General features: G+C 39.7%; 1 pseudogene across 1 annotated transcript; it reads left to right on the forward strand.

Annotated features, from left to right (window-relative positions):
* Positions 1–1,935: 1,935 nt before the first annotated feature.
* On the forward strand, positions 1,936–4,049 carry LOC149177857 (NDR1/HIN1-like protein 12 pseudogene; annotated as a pseudogene). The gene is made up of 2 exons (XR_016258799.1): positions 1,936–3,428; positions 3,591–4,049. The product of XR_016258799.1 is annotated as an NDR1/HIN1-like protein 12 pseudogene (transcript).
* Positions 4,050–5,323: the final 1,274 nt, after the last annotated feature.

Consider the following 5,323-nt stretch of genomic DNA (forward strand, 5'->3'; position numbering starts at 1 on the left):
TGACTGATCAACTCACCTTTGTTTACGGAATAATCCGTCTTTCTGTTGAATTAACATGTTTTCTTAGGTATGTTTATATGGTTTTAAGTGGAAGAGCTAGGATAGGGTAGAGCTCCTTCATACCAACAAAGCCTTGTGCAAAAAATGATCCGACTGACAATTAAAAAAAATCGCAAAATCGTTAACATCGTTCGTTGAAACTGTGAAGAGAAATAAGACGATGATGGACGTATGAGGTGAGCGAGGTGGAGAATGCTTCAACCTATAATTCACTAGTGCCAAAGAAAACATTGCCACACTGCAATTTTAAAAATATTTCCAGAGAAAAAGAAAATGTAGCGATGCCAAATCCAACTACTTTGAAAACAAATCTACCTCTGGCAACTCAGATCATAACATAAATCAATTGTTGTTTTTACTGATTTTTATTATTAGTTTTTGAGGACATGACATACTTACACATCGAGGTCATATTGGGCTATAAAATGTGCCTCTGGACACAACTAATGGTTTCACTAGGAATAGAGCCCACTTTTGAATGCATGCACATATGGTCTATCAAACTCTTCAATGCAAGCGCAACGAAGCAAGCCCATTGTTAACATCCTTAGCATGAGCACAAAGTATTGACAGAGCTTGCTCCAATTGTGACACATCATATTATCTATCTTTTGACCACCAGTGCCATATTACAACTTTTTCAGTGTAACACTCATAGTCATGGACCAAAAGCATACATAGAGGCCAATATCTCTTGGAGAGCCAAAATTCTTATTGCTCAGTTAAGGACTAATTCTCATCAACTTGTTGTGAAGCAGGGTGCTCGAAAAGGCCAAAAAAAGTGTGGGAGGAAAGAATACGCATTTTTTGTTCTTCTGAAGAAGTGGAAATAGAAAAACATTTCATTTTAGAATGTGAAGCTTTAAAAAACAACAGGAAAAAATATGTAGATATGCGAGCTATTGGAATAATCTATTTAGCTAGGGGTTTATCAAGAAACTAAGAAAAAAAAAACGAAATATATCAAGCATGAAAAAACAATCTATCTCCTCAACTATTATTAACTTAATGAAAATTAAAATAATTTCATAATTTCTTTCTTGTTCGGATTCTGTTGAAATCACTTCAAAACGGAGATGTCTATAATGTGACTTTTTGGAAGCCTTTGGTGTGGGTTTTTCCAGTCAAAATCCGGCAGCAATTTATTGGAATTGCAAGTTTGATAGCTAGTTTTTGCACAATCAAAGTGTGCTAGGGGTTTTTGAGGGTGCTGAATCCAAATATACAGTTAAAAAACCATTTTAACTATAAAAAATCAAGATTTAACTTCAATTTCTTCCACTGGATTTGAGGGTACTGAATCCAAATATACAGTTAAAAAACCATTTTAACTATAAAAAATCAAGATTTAACCTCAATTTCTTCCACTAAATTCCATCACCAAAATCTTCAAAAAAATCAGAGACAACTCCCTTCAAAACTACCAATCACTAGTTACCCTCGACACGCCCTCGGATCCATTTTACACCCTCCGATCCAAAGATGAATATTGACGCACGCGTACCTAATTGATTAATTTTGACAGGAATTTGTTTTTTCGGACAAGGCCCCCACTACTCTATTCCAGCAGTTGTCTGAATCTAACAGTTATCTTTTCTGACATTGCAACACGCGTCGCAAACTGATAAGTACGAAGGGCAGTTCGTGAATCTGGATCTCTCATCTGTCATTATATGAGCGCGCCTGGACCGGGCTCAGCTGTTTTTGCTTCGGGCGCAGGCTTAGCTTTTAGCTTTTTCTCTAGGCACGGTCTTGAAAGGTATCCTCTGATTTCTGCTGGAACTATCTTTTCAGCTTCTGCTGTTTTACAAGGATGATTGCTGTTACTGTTGGAACTATCTTCTCCTATTTTACAGGGATGATTGCTGTTACAGGGATGATTGCTGTTACTGCTGGAACTATCTTTTCGGCTTCTGCTATTTTACAACGATGATTGCTGTTACTATCACTGTTATTTTGTTCATCCCGACTTTCTGAGTTAGCTAATTTTCATAAGAGAAAAATGCTTAAGCATTTGGACGCCGAAGAACTCTGTTCATTTTACCGCAATGGATTTGTTCGGTTGGGGAATAAATTTTGCTTATATTTTCTTCGTGGATTTTGAGATTCACTGTATTGGAATCGTGGGCCTAATCTCCGACTCCATGGTATAATATTTTCAAGTTCGAAATCTTCAGGGTCGAAATCTAGAAACCCTGGTTGGAAATGAGGCTCTCGTGAATCTGGGAATTTCTCGTCTATCGCTATATAAGACAGAGAAATAAGGCAGAGTAATGCTGTATATTTTTGTGGCAGGGATGCATGTTCTTGACCGCTTCGAGTAGACGTGGCTCGAATGTTCTTTGTAAGCGCTCTGAAGCTTCTCGTACCATGTGTTCAATCCGTCCTCTAAGACTCTGTGTTCGATCTGTGATTTGCTCAAGCTGGATTTTCTTATTTCCGGATTGACGCCAAGCGTCAGAAGTGCTAGAGCTCTGAGCATTACAGTGCTACTCTTGGTATTTTCCGCTGATTTGTGTTCAGGATTTTGTATCGGGAACCGAGCAGAGATATCCAGCCATGGCAGAGTAATAATTCTGCTGTATACTATTGTGGCAGGGATGCATGTTCCTGACCTGGCTCGAATTTTCTTTGTAAGCGCGCTGACGCTTCTCGTACCCTGTGTTCAATCCCTGATTTGCTCAAGCTCTTATTTCCGGATTGACGCCAAAGGTCAGAAGTGATAGAACTCTGAGCATTACAGTGCTAATCCTGGTATTTTCCGCTGATTTGTAGTCAGGATTTTGTATCGGGAACCGAGCAGAGATATCCAGCCATGTCCGCGAAGGGATGTGTGACTTCCAATGATTGTGGCTGGCATGGCCACTGGTCGGAAGAGTTGCCGTTCAGGAGATTCCTGCTGGTTCTGTTCGCGTTCATCTTCATCGTGCTGTTCGTGATCCTCGTCATCTTCTTGGCGCTGCATCCGCACAAGCCACGGTTCTACCTGCAGAACGCTACGGTCAGCGAGCTGAATGTGAGCGATAGATTGCTCACTTCCAGCCTGCAGTTCACCGTGGTGTCGCACAACCCGAATGACAGGATCGGTATCCTCTACGACAGTTTGAGCAGCTACGTCTCGTATCTGGGTCAGCAGATCAGGGTAGGTGCCCCCTCTCTATTAAGACCACAAGAATATGAACGCCTTTGCTCCCATTCTATCCGGGAATTCCGTTACCTTGGCTCCCGTCGTCTGTGAGCACCTAAATTACGAGAGGCTGAAAGGGCCGCTGAGCTTGAGTCTGAGATGGAAGGAAGGATCCGCTGGTGACACTGTGAATTCCACCTAGACGGAATAGTTCGTTATCTTGTGGCCTCACCTACCCTTGGTAATTGTTGTTCCTATTTCCATCTTGTATTTTGATATTCTTTTTATTGAAATTGCAGGCCTAACCTCTGTAGTTTAAAAAATATATTATAATCTCTATAGGTCATAATCTGAAAATAATCTTCCCTCTTGGTGATTTTCCTTCTCTGTGTTCAATAAACAGGTGAATCCAGAATGTTTTGGCATCTTGATTTTGCTAGCTTGATGGTTGTCTCTCTTTCTCTCAGAAAACGTGAAGTTGTGTTGTGTGGAGTGCTCCGTGTGTTTTGTAGTGTTGTTTCAATGTAAGTCGTGTAGTGTTCTTTCAATGTAAGTCGTGTAGTGTTGTCTCAGTGTGTTGTGTTATTTGTAATATGTTAATATGTAAGTTCGTGAATGTTTATGTTTGTGGGTCTGTGGGTCCTTGATAATTGAGAGAGGGAGAGAGGGAATAAAAGACCAGGGCAGAGGAACCCATGGAATCACTCATGATTCACAGAGGTTGTCTTCAAGGAGAGAATAAAAGACCGGGGCAGAGGAGCCCATGGAATCACTCATAATTCACAGAGGTTGTCTTCATGGAGGGAGTAAAAGACCAGGGCAGAGGTGCCCATGGAATCACTCATGATTCACAGAGGTTGTCTTCACCGTGAGTGTCTAATGTCTAATCCTGAAAAGAAATCTATATAAATGTATGGAATTGTTCTTTGATTTCTTGTCATGTTTTTTTTTCTAATGAGTTAAAGTTTACTATGCAGAAACTAACAATATTGTGGCACACTGACCTAAAGACTCTCGTTAAGCTGATGACCAATTAACAACTCTTCCCCAGCAAAGAATTTCCATAAATCGAATCCTTCAACAATGATTTTGTTGGCCAACAAAGTTAAGGTTAGTGCATTTTGATTAATTATTTGGTTTCTTGATTTTCTGGAAAATCCTATAATATTCAAAAATACATAAACCGATGTTCTTCTTTTGATATTTGCTGCATTTGCTGCATGGAGATTTTACTTTTGTTTTTATTATGATTTTTTGTCAAACCGGTTTTTAAGGTTTTGCATGAGGACAACTAAATTATGTGCATATTTTATTGTGTTCATCCTTCCTTCTCGAAAGGCAAAGCAATTTGTTATCCCTTCTTCGAATGTCTTCTTTCAAGTTGTTTTTCAATGGAACAAAACCTTGACATGATAATGTGAGTTTCAATATCATTGTGTCTATCCTCCTTTGTCAAACAAGAATTCCATGCTTCCAAAAACAAAATTTGCTTCATGTCTGGTAAGTCAGAGTTAATTCATAAGGAATTGAACAATGTATGATCTCCAACCATACATAACTCAGCGCCAACTTTTGTAATATATTAAATCATCTGCAGTGTTAGATTCTGCCCCAGAATCCTCTTGATGTGGAGGGATTCTATGCTCATCATCAGTGGATGAACTTGACTTGGTTTGAGAGTGGTCGCTAATCCTAGATACCTTCAGACCACTCTTGAAAATGGCCATTTGAATTTGAAGTTCTTGATCAACCACTTGGCTTGGACATAGAAAAATACCCATGCCTTCAATTCCAACATTCTCATGCTCCTTGTCTACACCACTCGTATCACTAGATATAGCTTTAGGATTTCCCTCCTCCCGAGATGTTGCAGTCCTTCTCCTCAACTCTTTTAATTTTGTAAGAGCCTTTTCCTTCTCCTCTTTTGTTCTCTCCTCTTCTCTTTGTAGCTTCTTTGTATGTTGTGCCACAATTTCCTTTATCCTCGCACTCTGCGCCTCATAATCATGTGAACCATGAGATTGTTGAGTGTGAGACTCCCTTGCTAATTTATTATCCACGCTCTTTGAACCATGTGTACTGTTACCTGGCATAGAAGCAACGACCTGCCTACTAGCATGAGAACAGGTTGTCATG

The sequence above is a fragment of the Pinus tabuliformis genome, chromosome 4_1 (genome assembly GCF_031772625.1).
Source record: "Pinus tabuliformis cultivar Carrire ecotype Pingquan chromosome 4_1, CPIR1, whole genome shotgun sequence".
Lineage (NCBI taxonomy): Eukaryota > Viridiplantae > Streptophyta > Pinopsida > Pinales > Pinaceae > Pinus > Pinus tabuliformis.